Below are 21,145 nucleotides of genomic sequence, written 5' to 3'. Positions count from 1 at the left end.
TTATTGCAAGGCTCAATGCAGATGAAACGCATTCTTGCAGTTTCATTATGCTGTGAGCAAAAAGTAACAATTAATTGTCTCTGATAGCAGTTGCTCATTGATGACGACTTGACCTGCTCTTCAAATACTTACTGTTGCTCAAAAATAAACCCACAACTGTGAAGTTACACTTTCAGACCCTCTGAAGGCATTTACCATAATATACTGTTGAAGCATCTTCCATCCTATCAATGTTGGGGCTGATCTAGTGGTAATGTGTGTACCTGGAAATTTAACAGTCATGGGATCGAATCTCAGTTAGACCAGAGAATATTTCTGTCTGCCTTTAACTCACCTTCACGCCTAAACAATGTGAACTCTCATGTAGATGTCAAATTGTTTGGATTCCACATTAAACTGTAGGTCCCCTTTCCCCAGTAGAGTTACTTGGGTAAAGTAGGGACAAGCAGGCAAGGCATTCTTGTTGTTGTAATACTCATTAGCCCAAAGACTGGTTTGATGCATCTCTCTGTGCTGGTCTATCCAGTATAAGTATCTTCATTTCTGCATTACTACTGCAGCTCTATACCAGTTGGGACCTGCACATCAACCTACAATTTATACATCTCACCCCCCCCCCCCTCCAACCCCCCTTCGTTACAAATGTAACTAATCTTTGATGGATCTGGATGTGTTCTAAAAACCTATCCTTAATTTTTGATAAGCTGTGCAATTAATCTCTTTTCTCCCCAATTTGATTAAGTACATATTTCTTACTATCCAACTGCTAATATAATGAAAATTGTAACAAAAGTATGGAAAGAGCAGACCCACTGGAACAAGTATACTACAACAACCTCACATCCTATTGAGACATACCTGCGAAAAGGAGTGGTCAACAATTAAAGCTGAGAATGATAAATCCAAATAATATCAGAAAGTGGATATACACTAAGCAGAAAGTATTCAATGGTAGTACATGCGTACCACCACAAAGCAAGGCCCTGTTAATAGTGTACAGAAGTATGCAGGCCTCGGCTGTGAGCAGTGCTCTGCCAGCGTTGTACACTGAACTTGTTTCTCACCATATTCTTTCGGATCTGGTAAGATAGTGTACAAAGTTAGGGATGTCAGATGTCCTAGTACCATGTGTGAGTTCCTGAATGTCTGTATTCTGGCTGACGTGACAGAATATGGGGAGTAAGGGGCTGAGGGAACTTAGGCATTGGCTTCAGATTGTGGGGCATGCTCGGCTACTTTTCCACATGCACCGAACGTAACAAAAGAAGAAGAAAATAACATTGATCTTGGCCTCCGAATTGCCTCCTCTATTTTTGAAACATTGAACTGGAGAACTTTAGGATCAGAAAATAGTCAAGTGAAATTGGTAGAGCACTTAAAATTTACAGAATGAGATACTTTACAGTAATCAGAAGTGCAGTAATAAATTAAGACGAAACAGAATTAAAATCATAAACTTTAATTCACTACAGAGGAACAGAACTGGCTTTACTGAAAATAAAAAATTAAAAATGATATTACAGGTACTGAAGGAGTCTCAGACAGAATGCACAAGTATGCTCACACTCTGATGAGGAAGCAGAGGACTGCTATGAAGAGTTACAGAAACTAACAAATGACAGACAATCCCACCATAAGGGACAAAAACTAGAGAACAATTCTTCAGTGTAATCTTTAGGAACAGAGGTCATATAATAGTAGAATTTAATGAGTACAACATGTTTATCCTCAACAAATTATTCCAGAAAAAAAAAATTAGGAAATAGACTTGACGAGGATCAAATGGCACTAAAATTGAAATGGCCATATTTTATCAAACAATAAAGAAATTGTAAAATATAAGACAGAATTCTGTCCCATAATTTTTTAGTTTCCTTGAATGAGTTTTTCTTTGAAACAATAACAAAACTGAACAAAGATTTGATGGCCCTAAACAACTTTAAAATTTCAAATGATCATAGACTCATAACATGTAGAGTACCAACAAATGTGAAGTTAAAAAGAAACACTCATCAGGTAGGAACACAGAAATGTACAGTATGAGATTTTATTTAAAAGCAGAAATGTACATTATGAGATTTTATTTAAAAACAAGGTTTACCAGATTAATTTAAGTAATAAATGTAGCATCTTATAAAATGAATGTTATATCGACAAAGACAAAAATGTGAAATTATTCGTCTGAGATAGTTTTGCAAACAAGAAAAGAAGTTTCTAGGAACAGAGAAAGCAAAAGAAATGAAAATATCAAATGGAACAATGCAGCTATATAGTTAGGTATATACTTTAACATGAATGGTAATAGGAACATGATAGGATAAACTGAATTACACAAAAATGTTTATAAATGTCTTGGAGTGGATGTAATAACATACAATCAAAAAGCAAGGAAGGTGCCTCCACGTGTGCATTTTATCTACATGCTACATAGAAGAAAGTAAAATGCCGGCGCTCCCCGGAAACGTTGCCCAATGGGACAATGGCCAAACCTTCCACCACCGGAAACCAATGCAATCAAAAGCCAAAAACAAAAACAGGTCCTCTTCAGGGCCAACCCTGACGATCGTCATCCTGAACGTCGAGGGAATCACCAAGAATAAGGAGGATGTAATATCGCAACTATGCCGATCAGAAAAGTGGGACGTACTGTGCCTGCAGGAAACGCATAGAGATGAAACAGCAAACAGACCCAATATCAAAGGAATGCGCTTGGCAGTAGAAGCACCTCACAGAAGGTATGGGAGCGCAATATTTACTAGACCCGAGATGCTGCTCTCTTCCACGAGTAAGACAACCACCAACAACATTGAAGTGTTAGCGACAGAGAGTGGATCATTTACAATATGCTCCGTATATAAACCCCCCGGCCAGAACTTACACACTTCAACGCCAGAAAGCTTCAACAACCAAAGGACACACCTCGTTGTGGGCGACTTTAACAGCCACAGCACCACCTGGGGCTACGACGAGACAGACACCAATGGTCAGCTGCTAGAACAATGGGCTGAGGCAAATAACCTCTCACTTCTCCACGACCCCAAGCTCCCCTGCTCCTTCAACAGCAAAATTTGGAAGCGAGGTTACAATCCCGATATTTGCTTCGTCAGCCGGAACATCTACGACACCTGTTGCAAAAGAGTATATGATGCAATCCCAAAGACACAACATCGACCTATTGGAATCCGAGTCTACTCAACAATCAAAACAACCAAAATACCTTTCCGTAGGAGATTCAACTTTAAAAAGGCTAGGTGGTCAGAATATTCCCAAGCGCTGGATGAGGAATTATAGCCAGTCTGACCCCAACACCAAATAATTACCTTACCTTTGTTGAGACTTTGCCAAAGGTATCTAGACAATATATTCCTAGGGGTCGCAGACAACACTATATCCAAGGGCTCTCAAATGCCTCAAAGGACATCCTGGAGAAGTATCAAGTATTGTTCGCGGAAGACCCATTCAGCGATGAAACAATCACCTGTGGCACAGCTTTAATGTCAGCCCTCAGCGAGGCACGCGAGAAGAAGTGGATAGCAACCCTAGAAAGAATGGATATGTCCCACAGTAGCAAAATAGCCTGGAACCTGATTAAGAAACTGGATGGTGACCCAAGGCTAAGCAAGGACCCGGCCAACGTAACTCCAAACCAGGTGGCCAACCAACTCCTTCTAAACGGCAAGTTCAACTCCAAACGTCAGAAAACTAAAATCACACGCCTACTGCCAACGGAAAACACCAACTTCCAGAAACTATTTAGCATGAGAGAGTTGAACAATGGCATAAATACCATGAAGAATGGAAAGCCGCTGGGTTTGATGATATTTGCGTGGAACAGATTAAAAACTTCGGCCTTGGCGCCAGGGACTGGGTACTTGGACTTTTTAACGTGTGCCGTGAAACCTCTCAAATCCCGAAACTGTGGAGGAAGTCAAAAGTGGTGGCTCTCCTTAAACACGGGAAAGACCCAGAGTCTCCGAAGATCTACCGACCCATAACCCTTCTCTGCCATTTGTTTAAGCTCTATGAAAGATTGATCCTCAACAGAATAGAGAAGATCGTTGACTCGAAGCTAATTCCACACCAAGCAGGTTTTAGACCTGGAAAGTCCTGTACCAGTCAAATTCTGGCATTAACGGAACATATCGAGGACGGGTTTGAGAATAAACTAATCACTGGGCTGGCACTAGTCGAACTAAGTTCCGCCTATGATACAGTACATCACCGGACACTACTGCATAAAATCTACGAGACCCTGAAAGACTACCACCTAATGATAATCGAATCCCTGCTCCAAAATAGACAGTTCTTCGTAATGCTTGAGGGGAAAAAGAGTCGATGGCGGAATCAGAAAAATGGGCTCGCCCAAGGGAGCGTGTTGGCACCAATCCTATTCAACATATATACAAATGACCAACCAACTCCACACAAAACCAAAACTTTTGTATATGCAGACGACCTGGCAATAACAGTTCAAGGCAACAGTTTTGAAGCCATCGAGGAGAAACTAGAAACCGCCCTTTCTATAATGTCAACCTACTACAAAAAGAATTCTCTAAAACCCAATCCCTCCAAAACTCAAGTGAGTGCATTCCATCTGAACTCGAGGCAGGCAAAGTACAGGCTCAATGTTGCCTGGGATGGGACATTACTAGAACACACACATACTCCCACCTACCTTGGCGTCGTGCTGGACAGAACATTGACATACAAATATCATTGCGAAAAAACACGCAAAAAAGTAGAAGCACGAAATTCCCTAATAAGAAAGCTGTCCAACAGCAAATGGGGTGCCAAACCTACCGTGGTCAGAACTTCAGCCCAAGCTTTGTGCTTCTCAACTGCCGAATATGCCTGCCCGGTATGGTGCAGATCCGCCCACGCAAAAAAGGTAGATATTAGCTTGAATGAAACATGCAGGATAGTGACAGGCTGCATGAAACCTACCCCCATAGAAAATCTTTAGAGGGCCGCAGGTTTCACAAACCCTGACTCACGTAGGAAAGCCCATGAACATACCGAGAAGCTAAAACAAACCTTTGATGCTTGTCACTCAATATTTGGCCTAGAGTGTGGCCCCAGCAGACTCAAATCCAGACGCCGTTTCCTAAGTTGCGCCTTAGATGAACCCCCCATCTACTATCCAATAAGAGAGGACCCACCAAGCGGCGTTTCTGGTGACTGGAAAACCTGGGGAATGCTTAACCGCATCAGAACTGGGGTGGCTCCTGTGAAATCTAATCTGATCAAATGGGGTTTGTTGGACGAAAATGACGACAAATGCGACTGCGGCACTCGACAGGACATGGAACATCTCCTACAATGCCCAGCCTGCCCGCACAGATGCACCCTCGACGATCTATGGCTGGCTAAAGAAGAAGCATTGGACATTGCCCAATATTGGGCAAACAAATTGTAGTTTCCGGACACGAAAAAGTAAGTAAGTAATCAAAATCTGGTAACAGAAACATGAAAACAATATTTCTGTGGGCATTTTTGGGATGGCACTGGAAATAACAGAGGTTCTACATTAATACAATTTACAATGAAAATTGTACAAGCACTTCTACAGAGTTATTTCAGTTTTTGCGTACATGAAGATATGAATCAGAAACATGTGTAGATAATAGTTAAAATAATGAGGTTCCACAACAATGCTAGGTGATGAGTAAAAGCCATTCAAGGCATGAAGAAAGGGATAACACCAGTGATGTTCAATGATGGGGTTTCAACAGAAATTATTTAAAAAACTGGAGGAGAAACAATGCAGAAGGAACGTCTCCACAGAAAGGCAATTCTTCAAAACTGGAATGCTGTGATAATTATTTAATTTTGTAAGAAAGGAGTCAGACAAGACAAAAAATATGTAATTATTTGTCTCCTCTCCATAACGAACCACCAAAATTATCAACAATCTAACACAACAAATACTGGGTTTTAATCAGGCACAGGAACTAGCTCACTCAGCAAGGAGTATAGTTTCTTGTTTGCTACAAGCTCTGCTATCAGCTTTTCTTCATCAGATTCTTGGCCCAGACACAGAAAGTCAATAATTCGAAGTTTAAAACAAAACTACTGCACAAGCATTTTTGTATTACTGGTTCATCATCTTGGAACATCAAGATATAAGAACAACATGAAAGCAAATAATGAGTTCCACTTTTCTATGGAAACAATTTCAGAAACTGGGAATTTTGAATGCAAGGTAAGCCCAATGAACTAGTCTGTTGCATCTCACTGCAGAAAAATACAGAGGATTTGTGAAGATTTCAGACAGTGACATCGAAACGTAATGAACTGAGGAAGGCAAGAAACTAAAAAATCTCATGAAACATGATAAAAAGAGGCATTCAAAAATACTAGAAAAAATTGCAAACAGCCACCTGGAATACATGACAGACAGCAGCAGTGCATTTTTAACGTGGAAAAACTTGTGCAATGTAGTTGAAAGAAAAAGTATCACTAGTCAGTTATTTACTCATAAACAATTAGTGCAATTGAAGTTCAGTATGACAAAAACGAGAACGGGTGAGTAGTCCTTAGATTTTGACAACTTGATGTACGATCTTCAGTCAACAGGCTTAGCAGTTAAAGAAACTGATGCTGTATATAATCTTCATTAACAATACCACAGGAATATGATAACACAGTAACAGCAACTGAGACATTATCAACAGAAAATCTGAAGGTCAGCCTCATGGATCATCAAAGTAAGCAGGCAAACTCTAAGAAGAAACCTGCTGTAGACTCAGGACCAAACACATACATCCACAAAAAGTTTCAGTCATGGGAGAACTCATGTTGTTGTTGTTGTGGTCCTCAGTCCTGAGACTGGTTTGATGCAGCTCTCCATGCTACTCTATCATGTGCAAGCTTCTTCATCTCCCAGTACCTGCTGCAACCTACATCCTTCTGAATCTGCTTAGTGTATTCATCTCTTGGTCTCCCTCTACGATTTTTACCCTCCACGCTGCCCTCCAATGCTAAATTTGTGATCCCTTGATGCCTCAAAACATGTCCTACCAACCGATCCCTTCTTTTAGTCAAGTTGTGCCACAAACTTATCTTCTCCCCAATCCTATTCAATACCTCCTCATTAGTTACGTGATCTACCCACCTTATCTTCAGCATTCTTCTGTAGCACCACATTTCGAAAGCTTCTATTCTCTTCTTGTCCAAACTGGTTATCGTCCATGTTTCACTTCCATACATGGCTACACTCCATACAAATACTTTCAGAAACGACTTCCTGACCCTTAAATCTATACTCGATGTTAACAAATTTCTCTTCTTCAGAAACGATTTCCTTGCCATTGCCAGTCTACATTTTATATCCTCTCTACTTCGTCCATCATCAGTTATTTTACTCCCTAAATAGCAAAACTCCTTTACTACTTTAAGTGTCTCATTTCCTAATCTAATCCCCTCAGCATCACCCGATTTAATTTGACTACATTCCATTATCCTCGTTTTGCTTTTGTTGATGTTCATCTTATATCCTCCTTTCAAGACACTGTCCATTCCGTTCAACTGCTCTTCCAAGTCCTTTGCTGTCTCTGACAGAATTACAATGTCATCAGCGAACCTCAAAGTTTTTACTTCTTCTCCATGAATTTTAATACCTACTCTGAATTTTTCTTTTGTTTCCTTTACTGCTTGCTCAATATACAGATTGAATAACATCGGGGAGAGGCTACAACCCTGTCTCACTCCTTTCCCAACCACTGCTTCCCTTTCATGCCCCTCGACTCTTATAACTGCCATCTGGTTTCTGTACAAATTGTAAATAGCCTTTCGCTCCTTGTATTTTACCCCTGCCACCTTCAGAATTTGAAAGAGAGTATTCCAGTTAACGTTGTCAAAAGCTTTCTCTAAGTCTACAAATGCTAGAAACGTAGGTTTGCCTTTTCTTAATCTTTCTTCTAAGATAAGTCGTAAGGTTAGTATTGCCTCACGTGTTCCAACATTTCTACGGAATCCAAACTAATCTTCCCCGAGGTCCGCTTCTACCAGTTTTTCCATTCGTCTGTAAAGAATTCGCATTAGTATTTTGCAGCTGTGACTTATTAAACTGATAGTTCGGTAATTTTCACATCTGTCAACACCTGCTTTCTTTGGGATTGGTATTATTATATTCTTCTTGAAGTCTGTGGGTATTTCGCCTGTCTCATACATCTTGCTGACCAGATGGTAGAGTTTTGTCATGACTGGCTCTCCCAAGGCCATCAGTAGTTCTAATGGAATGTTGTCTACTCCCGGGGCCTTGTTTCGACTCAGGTCTTTCAGTGCTCTGTCAAACTCTTCACGCAGTATCTTATCTCCCATTTCATCTTCATCTACATCCTCTTCCATTTCCATAATATTGTCCTCAAGTACATCGCCCTTGTATAAACCTTCTATATACTCCTTCCACCTTTCTGCCTTCCCTTCTTTGCTTAGAACTGGGTTGCCATCTGAGCTCTTGATATTCATACAAGTGGTTCTCTTCTCTCCAAAGGTCTCTTTAATTTTCCCGTAGGCAGTATCTATCTTACCCCAAGTGAGACAAGCCTCTACATCCTTACATTTGTCCTCTAGCCATGCCTGCTTAGCCATTTTGCACTTCCTGTCGATCTCATTTTTGAGACGTTTGTATTCCTTTTTGCTTGCTTCATTTACTGCATTTTTATATTTTCTCCTTTCATCAATTAAATTCAATATTTCTTCTGTTACCCAAGGATTTCTATTAGCCCTCGTCTTTTTACCTACTTGATCCTCTGCTGCCTTCACTACTTCATCCCTCAGAGCTACCCATTCTTCTTCTACTGTATTTCTTTCCCCCATTCCTGTCAATTGTTCCCTTATGCTCTCCCTGAAACTCTCTACAACCTCTGGTTCTTTCAGTTTATCCAGGTCCCATCTCCTTAAATTCCCACCTTTTTGCAGTTTCTTCAGTTTCAATCTGCAGTTCATAACCAATAGATTGTGGTCAGAATCCACATCTGCCCCTGGAAATGTCTTACAATTTAAAACCTGGTTCCTAAATCTCTGTCTTACCATTATATAATCTATCTGATACCTTTTAGTATCTCCAGGATTCTTCCAGGTATACAACCTTCTTTTATGATTCTTGAACCAAGTGTTAGCTATGATTAAGTCATGCTCTGTGCAAAATTGTACAAGGCGGCTTCCTCTTTCATTTCTTCCCCCCAATCCATATTCACCTACTATGTTTCCTTCTCTCCCTTAACGGGAAAAGAAATTCGTGAATATCAGCAAAACTGAGAAGTACAGCTGAGCTGCACAAAAATAGTTTTTTTAAATGTCACAACTGTGTTTTATTTGGACACAAAATAGCCGACTGTAATAAAAGCTGCAAATTCAGTAAATTATGACTCTCAAGAGTCTTCTGTGAGTTTGGATATGTGGTGCATTTAATGAATCAGGGAGGATGGAATAATTGTGAGCCAGAAAACTTATTTGGAAAATCTGATGAGAGGGTTTGCTACAAATGAATGCCAACTAGTTAAGACATCCATATAACTAAATTACACAGAAACTGAGGATGGTAAGAGACGGCATGAGAAGTGCCTTACTGAGAATTAATAGCGTGTTTGCTTTATGTAACTCAAACAACATACACTGGTTTACACTACGCTGTTAATTATTTCAGCCATTATCAAAATGATCCAAAGCAATGACAAGGGAAAGCTTTAAACTGAATACTGTGTTGCATAACAGGCACAATACATTCTGGGATGATTTATAAAAATGGGGAAAACAATGAAACAGTAGTAGCTTATGCTGACTGGGTCATGAGTTCAGATGGAATCTCAACATCAGTTCATAACACTGTAAGTTGAGGAACTAAAAACAAAGTACTGTAGCTCTCATCTACAGAAACAGGAAATGATAAGCTGAAAATTGTAGAATTGAAATTGGCTATATGAAATTAATTTAAAATGAAAAAAAATTTGGGGATTTGTGACAGTTCTTGAGAATTAATACAGATAAGAGGAAAGATGGAATAATTTTGAGCCAGAAAACTTATTTGAAAATTAATAAATTTACAATACTGCAGAACTTCTATCGCTTGAAACTTGTGCTATAGAACATTTGTGGTTTAAGCTGTTCCATGGCCTAAAAATTTTGAAAAGGGAGAAACTTGTAATTTACAAAGACAATCATTCTTGTGTTGCCTGTCTTTGTTAATGGGAATATAAAAGACTAAAACACATGTAGCATGCATTTATCAAAGGCTTGATGTTTGAAAATGAAAATAGATGTTATATACATTGTTACAGGAAATAAATTAACAGACATTTTTACAAAATCATTGTGCAAATAAAAAATTAGAACACTGACACAAGGATTGGGAAAATGTTAAGTACATGTAGACTAGCAATACACAGAGTTGAGACAGAGTGAAAGAACAGCAATTCTATATTATGCTCCTAATTATTTGTTTGCTACATATTCATCTTTGGTCATGAATTATCTTTGGCTTGTTCTGTATCTTGAGCACATATGTATGCGTTGTTCTAAAATGTGTCTAACATATTGTTCTTTCGTCAGTGAAGAAATTAATTAAAACTGAAGTTTATTGCTGGCAACCACACTCTGCTAACAGTCTTTCTTTATCAATTCTTTGGTTCAGTGTCAACAAAATCACAGAATCTGCACTAACAGAATGTAAGAAAAATGTATTAGTAAATTCAAAAATACAAATGCCTATACTACTACTGTCATCAGACTGCTTCCAAGACTGCGAAAAATTCAAAACTGTAAGAGAAGTCACGCAGATGGAACCCACTTAATTGAACTATTCTCAGCAGTCTTACAGGAACTTTTGAAGTCTTTAAACTAAGAAAAAGAAGGAATACACATTAATGAATCACATCTGAATAACCCCATTGTTGTCGATAACATGATTCTGCTTGCCTCTAGTGTACATGAACACCATGAAGAAATGGAAGAAATTAATAGTACAAGTTTGAATGTAGGCCTGTATATAAACTAGAATAAGAATAAAAACTTCTATAATGAAAACCATAAAAAGAAAATACTATAAATTAACAATGTAGTTATCGAACCACTGTAAGATTTTTTTTTTTTTATTTAGGGCAGTTGAACACAACTACTGAAAGAATGCGAAATAAATACAAAGACACGTAGATAGGGTCTAGAATGCTTCTGGTAAAATAAACATGGTTTTCAAAACTAAGTTTCCAATATGACTGAAAATAAAAGTATATACACAGTATTTATTACCAGTGTTGACTTACAGCAGAGAAACAATAAAAAACTGAGGGCTGCCCAAAATGTAATGGAGAGATGCATCTTGGGAATTACTGCAAGAGTCATGAAAACTAACAAATAGATCACAGAATGCAATGGAGAGGAAGGCGTAACTACGATTGCAATAAAAACAAAGAGGTGGTGGGTGGAACATGTAACCATGAGAAAGGTTGGTAAATGGTCCAAGGAACTTAACTTCTCGATTCCAACAGATAAGGAAAGTAGATATTAATATACTTCACTAATGCTCAAAACACTCCTAGAAACGAGCTGCAAACCTCATTAACCAATATCACCCCATAATGGACCAGCCTAACAATATCTTTTGCCAGGACTTTGACTGCTTATGATCTTGCCCAAAAATGAGGAACACACTACGGACAATCCTGTGAACTTGTTGCCTCTCCTTGTCTTCCAACCCTCCATCCCATATCTCTTTTCTCCCCTCGAACATTCCATTAGATATGACAGGACTTCAAAAAGTAAGTTATGAATTATTATGCTACGCCAACTAACTTTTACTGAATGCTGCACTATGCTTCAATGTGACATAGACATATGACACTATCTTCCAAATAAAAAAAGGGGGGAGGGGCGGGGGGGAGAAAGAAGAAAGAAAGAAAGAAAAATGTGTCAAATATTGGGAAATGTACAATGTGGGAAATCACTGTTTAAGCTGTAAAAGTTACGTATAAGATACCCCTTTGCATTTTCGCATTTTATGTGAGACATATGCACATAACAGGTATCAAAAGACTTGTCAGGGATTATTTTATTATCTAATAAAGGTTTATTATCTAATAAGAACTGCTGATGTAACTGGAACTGATAACTGTCTGGGAAGTAGGGGCATTTGACTCAATTTCCTATGTCATAGTCGATGTTTTTGAAAGCCTGAAGCTGTCATTCATTATTTAAATAATGAAATACTGCACGAGTTACGTATTTTTTCAAGCTTAGCATGACGCGTTTCGAGAATCTTTTCTCGTTGCCAAGTGCAAATATGCACATAAGTATTTTGTGCGGTGTTTGATTATGTGTTATTCTGCGTCTCTTGCACTGTAGGCGTCTTTTTGAGGTTATCAGGTACTGTCCTTCTCAGTTATGTGGAAAACCACACGCACACAAACTATCACTCACATTGTTTTTTTGTGTAACATCACGCTGAAACACGCTAAATATGGTTCGACAAAGGTGTCACGATGATCACACCAATCACATAACTGCATTTGCGCAGTAGAGACAGTTTGGAAATGGTTGTGATTGGTCAAGAATCTTTATTTGAACAAACCTGGTTACTCGCATGAGTCAAATAATGCTTGGCGACAGCTGGAGATAAGGCACAAATTGTTCCAACTTTCATATGTTTACCAGATCAAATCCATTGAGTAGAGTGCCCTGGTGTCAAGAAAGTTAACCACGTAATATTTGTAAACACTACTGGACTGTCAACACCCTGCCAGCATTATTTTTCTCCAGGATAACTTTTTCGTAATGCTTAAATCACGGGAAAATTATACATATTTTGATGTAAAATTGGGTGCAAATCAGCATTGTGGACATAGGAAATTTGACGGGAATGATAAAAATTGTCATAAACAGCAGGAAAATGTTAATTCCAGGCCGGCCGCTGGTGGCCGAGCGGTTCTGGCGCTACAGTCTGGAACCGCGCGACCGCTACGGTCGCAGGTTCGAATCCTGCCTCGGGCATGGATGTGTGTGTTGTCCTTAGGTTAGTTAGGTTTAAGTAGTTCTAAGTTCTAGGGGACTTATGACCTCAGCAGTTGAGTCCCATAGTGCTCAGAGCCATTTTTTTGTTAATTCCGGGAATGTAAAAGCGGGGTTATACTGTAGCTGGTACCATTGCATTATGGCTGCACACAGCATTGCATTTGGTCCATGCACTAACAGAATCTAAAAGGTGAATTTGTGAGTAATTCAAATGTTTTGCCCACAAGAATTGTACTGTTCAATGTATTTCAATTTTGGAGTATGTTTCCAGTTGCTACGCTATTCCACTCCCACAATGTGATATGTTTCTTATCCGTACCAAAACAGAATTGTTTCTGCAGGAAACCCGGAACATGTACTCTTTTCTGAAAACATGCCACTCTTGCTACACAATGGTCTTAGAATGGAACGATGGTGTAACGTACTTTCTGAGGTTCCTATGTACAACTCCTCATGCTAGTCACACTGCAGCGCTGGTAAAAAGTGGCTGACCAGGACAATATAGCTGAACAGGTGTGTGTGTGTGTGTGTGTGTGTGTGTGTGTGTGTGTGTGTGTGCGTGAGTGATTTCACTGTTAGATTTGAAAGTCTAATAACATTGTTCATCTTGTTTATGTGTCTATTGACAAGTCAATGCCACAGCTATGCAATGAGTTGTTGTCACCTTTATTCCTTTCTATAGTGGCTGGAAGCAGACATCACTAGAATGACTCGAGAACCTACAGAAACTAGCCAACTGACTGATGGCATCAACAGCGAGTTGCCTGGGGGTATAAAAATGGACAACAATGAAAGGAAGACAAACAAAAGATGTGGCACAGTGGAATAACAAGTCCAGGAAGTAAACCATGGTTGAAAACCTAACATATAGTGAATCCAGAACCAAACAACAATGTGTAGTGGGATCAATACAAGAATGCAGTGAAATCACAACTGATAGAGCGGCTGTGCTGCTAGCTTTAAAGGACAGCCGGAGTGCTGATAGTCGTGGTTCCATAGCCAGTGCTGTAGGGGCAACAGCAGCACTCGCAGATTTTAGCAGTGCTGTCTAGCAGCTGTGATCGAGGCCCACACGTTCTGGCGGGCTTTCAGACTCACCAGGTCGTAACACCAGACTTCCATCATTTCTATTTCATCAAGGACTTTCCATTAGCATAATTAATCTTCACGTTATTTTTCATCCTTACTGTTAATTTTTGTTTTTCCCTACAAGTGTTGTGTATTGCTATCTCTGTCTCCCATTTCACAAAAAAAGCAGATTTATGCTCATTATTACAGAAAGTATAAATATCTTGATAATATTTTCAGCACACACAAGACTGAAGCAGAAAGGAATTACGGTCTCGGAATAGTACAGTATGGAGGAAGCTAATGTAAATCATAATGCACAGACTGTGTGTGCATACTGTGGTATTTAACCTCATTCCACCAGTAAATCTTGGGGTTCTCTTATGAAAATATAGGACAATAACAAGCAGATCTTGAAGAAAATTTATTTATGCAGAATGTCCACATATAGAATGATGAACAACAATAATATTCAAGAGCAGGAGGACTAAAAAAAGAAATATTCGAAAAAGTACTGAAAGGTGATCTCATGTGTCATGAGTTTCCACACCAAACATTTCTCAACAAAGTGAATGTTGGTTACAGATTAACATCAAATTAACCGTAAGGTCATTAGTGAATTGAGCAAAGATGGGAGAAGAAATTGACTATAGCCCAGTTAAATGAGCAACTACGCCCATCTCCAGACAGAAAATCTCATTACAAATGAGAACCGTGACATAAAGCTTGAATTAGCAACATCCAAAGCTAAAATCAAAATGGCAGTCCTACACATGATGCTGACTCACTCTTCCAAAAAGATGTGAATTGTTTAAAGGAAGTTAGAAAAATAAAATACAGTGTAACTTTTCATCCTGTGGCAAGGGAAACTGAAATCAGCAATTCACAGGAGTGACAGGACTACTAATCAGGAATCTTACTGTGTCAAAAAAATGCATATATCCACACAGCCACAGCAACACTGGGGACTCTGCAACATCCCGAATCAGAGCAGCTTCACATCCCCCTTGCAGTCCACATCAGAGATGGCAGAATTAATCTTATCTTTTGTCCAGTGATGGATTTGCTGCATTATCACAGATTCACCTTTGATTGTGGACTAAATGATCCGACACGTCAGTAGTGGCCAAAATGTTCTGCAGAAATAAAAATTATATAAAATGATATAGAAAACACAGTGGATTATGTATGAAAGTGATTTTTATGAGTTATTTGCACCACATGTATCAAACAATATTATATGAAGTAAGAATAAAATTCTTTGGTGTTCACATTATCAGATTTAACTGATATTTTGGCTTCTGTTGCAAGAATTGTTCTCAAAGCCTCAGCTAACTTTTTGACAACAGTCCTTGTGACAGAATGCCAAACATTGATTCAATTTCATAATATGATGTGATGCAAAACCAAAAAACATTTTATTCAAACCAAACAAGATTGCCTACAATACTTTCCTGGTCCAGTTTGCATAATGAAAAGTAATTCAAGTTTGACTTAATACTCAATGTGAACCCATACACACAAATAAGACTTTTGGTAGCATAAACTTGAGGCAAACAGCAAATTTTGCAACGTTTTCTGGAAGTTACCCAACAAAAAGTACGACCAAGCTCTTTGTCAACAACAAATGAAGAAAAATTAGGAAAGGAGCTGATACTGAATAACTGCTGCAGTGAGAGAATTAGTCACAATCTTTCACACATAAGTTGTCTCCATTCCAAATTACATGTCTCTCATACTGTAGTCTTATGTAAGTTTGCCGTATGAATAGAAATGGTCAGCGAAAGGTTCAGTGCTATTAGTCGCAGCACGCATCACACTTTTCAAGAAATTGAGTTACCATACTACAAATCAGCTACTTGGAAAAGAAACTGAGAAACAAAGAGATGAAGATGTTCTTGCTATACAAGAACATTAGATGTAGGAGTGATATATGATTTTTATCAGTACTGTCTACTTCAAGATGAAGATGCATCCTCTAGTCAGCAAAATGCAAATAGTTGTAATAAAATTACTGTCAAGAAAGAAAAACAAAATACCTGTGGCCATTTTATTTTTAAGAATATTGCAAGATAGTTCAGACACAATACCAAAAATGCTTAGCACAAATTTTGCAGCACATGAACACCAGAAATCATTTTTTTAACTGCTGAAAAGTGATGAATGTGCTGGAACCAACAACACACCTCACCATTCACAAGGCAACAGTGCCATGTTAATTCTTTGTCTTTTTCACTTCTTTAAAGCTGAAAAGTTCTGCACTTCACCTAGTACAGAAAAAAAAAAAAAATGTAATTGTCGTGAAGACATCTTACAAACATGATTCAGTATGTTAGTCACATAATGACACCTGAAGGCACATCGGATCTTCCACAGGGGGTGTGCTAGAATCATTATTACATACAATGTATGTACATACCAGGTAGTTAATGTTAGAACGACTCGGGAGCAATATGAGGAAAACACAGTAGTATGCAGGAACCAATATTCAGGTTTAATTCAGTTATGTTACAATAACTGGGAAGTCATTCTACTGGCTACCAGTTAGAAACTTACTTTTACTAAGGTACAGGTGTCATTAACCCAAAGGTTAGTCTGAACATATTAGTGCTTCACTAGGCATGGTTCTATTGGGAGTGGTATGCCTTTGGCTTCCTCCAACCGTCTAACTGATCTACAGTTTAATGTGGACTCCAAACTACAGTGTAACTTGATATTTTTCACATATACAAATCATTGCCATTGAAAGAGGCAATAAATGACAGGAAAAAAATTCATAGGCCTCACAGAGGACTGTGCCCTTGTCATTCCTAATTGTAGTCTCACACTTATCCACATAGGCAGTCAGCACACTGACTTTTACTGTGAGACTGGAACTTAGCATACTAATCTTACAACCAACATTCACTAAGAAATCGTACAAGCAAAGTGTTTTGAATCCTACAGCTACATTATTGTCATGAATTTTACATCTTTTATCTTTAAATTAAAAATGAGTCATACATTTTCAGTACCCATGGTAACATATATTGCTTTCCATTTTTTATATATATAGTTATAAATTATGTTGATAGCAATGAATGTTAAACTTCCAGCTTATATTACAAGGTCTGTTAGCAGCAGTCTCACATGATCTAGAGATTTTCTGACTAGCTTCAACTACAACTACACCTAAATCTATTGTTGCTACACTATTTTACACCGTCCCCACGGGTATGCACATGCCTCAGCAATGCTCGAGTTTACATGTATCGGTGTGAGGAGATATTGCGATTTTTATTTATTTATTTATTTCACATTTTCTCTTAATTATATTTTATCCATGCCTATCATTCTCTATTATGGAGGAAACATTTTTTGTAGGTCTTCTACTTTGCTCTTCAGATCTGTTGTTATCATTTTGATATTCAAAGTGTCCACTTAATTTGAAAGTTGAACATCTGTTTTTCAGATATCCGATGTTTAATCTTATTAACTGTAGTTCATAAGTTTGATCATTTACAGCTATCTGCAGATCACAATCTTAATTGCCTGCATTCCCTCTCGACTTGAAAATGGGGACAACTGAGAGCAACGTGACAGTGGAACCATCCTCTCCCCATTCACAGATTTGTGTGTTCCTACATTCTATTCGAAGCAGATGTTGGGTTTGGAGAGTGACCTGCTAACAGGTGCACTATCTCAAGTGGGATAATGTGCATACTGGGGCTATTCCTAATGCTTGTGAATATGCTGTACTGGTGGATATGCTTGCCTTACAGTGCTTCTAGTATACCAGTCAGACTTGCCATTCGTCTAACTTCCAGGCTCGTTAAGTGTCTTTTATAAGAAATATGAGCACCTGTGATCCCACACATTCAATCATATTGTTCACACACCAATCAATATAATGCTACCCTGTAGCATATCATGATACCTATCAAACATATGCTGAGAATCACCACCAGTAAAGCCTCAACAGTTGTTGTGAAATGGACACGGGTGGGCCTCAGGAGTATGCTTCACTATATTCATCACAGTATCATTCTTTAGCTCCTCAGTTGAATAATAATAATGAAGCCATTTCCCAGTTTTAATTAAGGTACACTATGTCATCAAAAGTATCTGGACACCCCCAAAAACATACATTTTTCATATTAGGTGCATTGTGCTGCCACCTACTGCAAGGTAGTAGTCATTAGACATTGTGAGAGAGCAGAATGGGGTGTTCCGCGGAACTCATGTACTTCGAACGTGGTCAGCTGATTGGGTGTCACTTGTGTCAAACATCTGTATGCGAGATTTCCACAGTCCTAAACATCCCTAGGTCCACTGCTTCTGATGTTATAGTGAAGTGAAGTGGAAACGTGAAGGGACATGTACTGCACAAAAGCGTACAGGCTGACCTCATCTTTTGATTGACAGAGTACTATGACAGTGAGGCGGGAGGTGAGAAAACTTGCATTTCAATGTCGAGCGGCTGCTCATAAGCCACACATCACACCGGTAAATACCAAATGATGCCTTGCTTGGTGTAAGGAGCGTAAACATTGGCGATTGGACAATGTAAAAACATTGTGTGGAGTGATGAATCATGGTTCACAATGTGGCGATCCGATAGCAGGGTGTAGATATGGCTAATGCCCGGTGAATGTCATCTGTCAGATTGTGTAGTGCCAACAGTAAAATTCAGAGGCGGTGGTGTTACGGTGTTGTCATGTTTTTCATGGAGGGGGCTTGCACCCCTTGTTGTCCTGTGTGGCCCTACCATGCACAGGCGTACATCGATGTTTTAAGCAGCTTCTTGCTTCCCACTGTTGAAGAATAATTCTGGGATGGCAACTGCATCTTTCAACATGACTGAGCACCGGTTCAAAATGCACGGAATGTGGTGGAGTGGTTACACGACAACAAGATCCCTGTAATGGACTGGCCTGCACAGAGTCCTGACCTGAATCCTATAGAACACCTTTGGGATGTTTTGGAATGCCTACTTCATGCCAGGCCTCACCGACCGACATTGATACCTCTCCTCAGTGCAGCACTCCGTGAAGAATGGGTTGCTATTCCCTAAGAAACCTTCCAGCACCTGATTAAACATATGCCTGGGAGAGTGGAAGCTGTCATCAAGGCTAAGGGTGGGCCAACACCACATTGAACTCCATCATTACCAATGGAGGGTGCCACGAACTAGTAAGTCATTTTTAGTCAGGTGTCAATGTTGCTGCAAGAGACGTCTCCATTACTTACAACACTTGATTTTACATATTCCACCCACTTAAAGGTGTTGGTGAAGAACACAACCAGCCACAGATAGTTTTAAAAAGTTTTATTTTAATGCCATTACCAGCTGCGAGCTGTTGTGCCCACCTTCAGATGGCTGGCATTTTCAATTACAGTACTCTATTCACCAGCACCATCCTGCTGTCTGCTCCTGCACTCCACAACAATACTTAAGTATTTACTGCCTCTTTATATGTTGTGTGGATAACAAAAACATGTCAATGTGCCTGCATTAGATAAGATGTGAAGTATATACACTTACGTCCATTCTAATTGTTGGTGTTCCTTCCTGATCTGGTCCTCATGCCCTTTCAGGATGGTGCATTAAGTGTTGAGGTATAAAAAACACCACATACTAAACACACCACTTTTTAAAAGTATTTCTGGTTGGTTGCATTCTTCACCAACAATCCTTAATGGCCACTAAGTTCAAGATCCAGAATAGATCAAATAACACTTAAAGGTGTGTCTAAGTTAGTACCTCATTTTATAAGTGAAATAAAGCAGATTAAATTTTCTGATCAGTCTCCAAGTGCCCGGAAACACTAGAGTTCTGAACCGTGACCGTTCTTTGGACTATCTCTGAAATAAATCACTTTTGATCACAAGGTGTATGTGTCAGTGAAAGAACATACTGTCTATGTAGCACATTATATGTGACAGCCATCAACATAATCATCAACTAAAGTATGTCATGTGACATACATTCACAAACAGTTGCGAAGTGTGCCATATTTTGTAGGGTAGAGTGAGAATTATGAATTTCAAAAAAAGAAAACAAATCTTGTGTAACAGAACCACTGCAAAAGTAACTTAGTTACATATTGCTACTAAAAATTGAAACTACTACAGAAATGGTTATAAATAAGGGCATAAAAATAGTAAACAGCTACACATTCATAGAAATGTCACACACAATAATGCACCGTTACACTTCTTATAAAATTGTTTCATCTCTCCTGTCCTATTTCTGAGAGTAAACATCAATGACATGAGATATGAAATCCTGCCGGTTGGTTACAGATTTCACAGTTCCCTTCTCTATAGCCAAAATAGCCAAGGTTGACAGTCTCTTGTTTGTTATTGTGTTGTGAAGGTGGCCTTTAACATGTTTTAATGTACTCATACTTCTTTTGTAAAACACAGTGGTTCCTGGAATCACAAGAACTAAGAACAGTAATTTCACACATTCAGAGAACATGTTTTTTTTAATCCATTGTTTATAAGGGATTTAAGGAGGTTCTGAGGCTCTACAAGTTTATCCCCACTGCTGTAAATAAACGGGGACTGATGACCTCAGATGTTAAGTTTATCTTCTAAAGAAAAATGAGAGAAGAATGCAAGGTTTTCAGTTTAAAAAATTCAGTAGGTGTTGTGATAAAATAAACGTGTCCATGGGAGTTTGAAGTAGTCAGAAATACCATGCTTTACAACATAATGATTTCAATATTAGACAACTTACAGATTTCCTTTCGACAATGCAATGTCAAGTCAGACTGATTATAGCTCCTCACACGTGACAGGGCACACCGAAATATACTTCACTAATCAGTTAATCACTACTACTGATTACTACATTTTAACATACAAAAGGTTTCACCGTAAGCACATTTAGTAAGGTTGATATGAAAACCTACAGACGCACTACAGAGTTACCAATGTTTAAAATAAGTAATGCTAATAAATTTGAATCTGAATAAGAATGAAAATAGGTAAGCTATTTACTGTCGTCTTACAACATCCGATGATGCATTCACATTTATTTTATGTCACACTAATTTTGTATAAATTATGAATGTCTTCTTGTTCT

General features: G+C 38.7%; 1 protein-coding gene across 1 annotated transcript in view; it reads right to left on the bottom strand.

The window, feature by feature from the left end:
* Positions 1-21,145, bottom strand: part of LOC126203114 (HIV Tat-specific factor 1 homolog) — a 595,450-nt gene that overhangs the window by 548,967 nt on the left and 25,338 nt on the right. The gene's annotated exons all lie outside the window — the stretch shown is intronic.

Source organism: Schistocerca nitens, chromosome 9 (genome assembly GCF_023898315.1).
Source record: "Schistocerca nitens isolate TAMUIC-IGC-003100 chromosome 9, iqSchNite1.1, whole genome shotgun sequence".
Taxonomy (NCBI): domain Eukaryota; kingdom Metazoa; phylum Arthropoda; class Insecta; order Orthoptera; family Acrididae; genus Schistocerca; species Schistocerca nitens.
The sequence above is the reverse complement of the archived record's forward strand: the minus strand, read 5'-3'. Positions and strand labels throughout refer to the sequence as shown.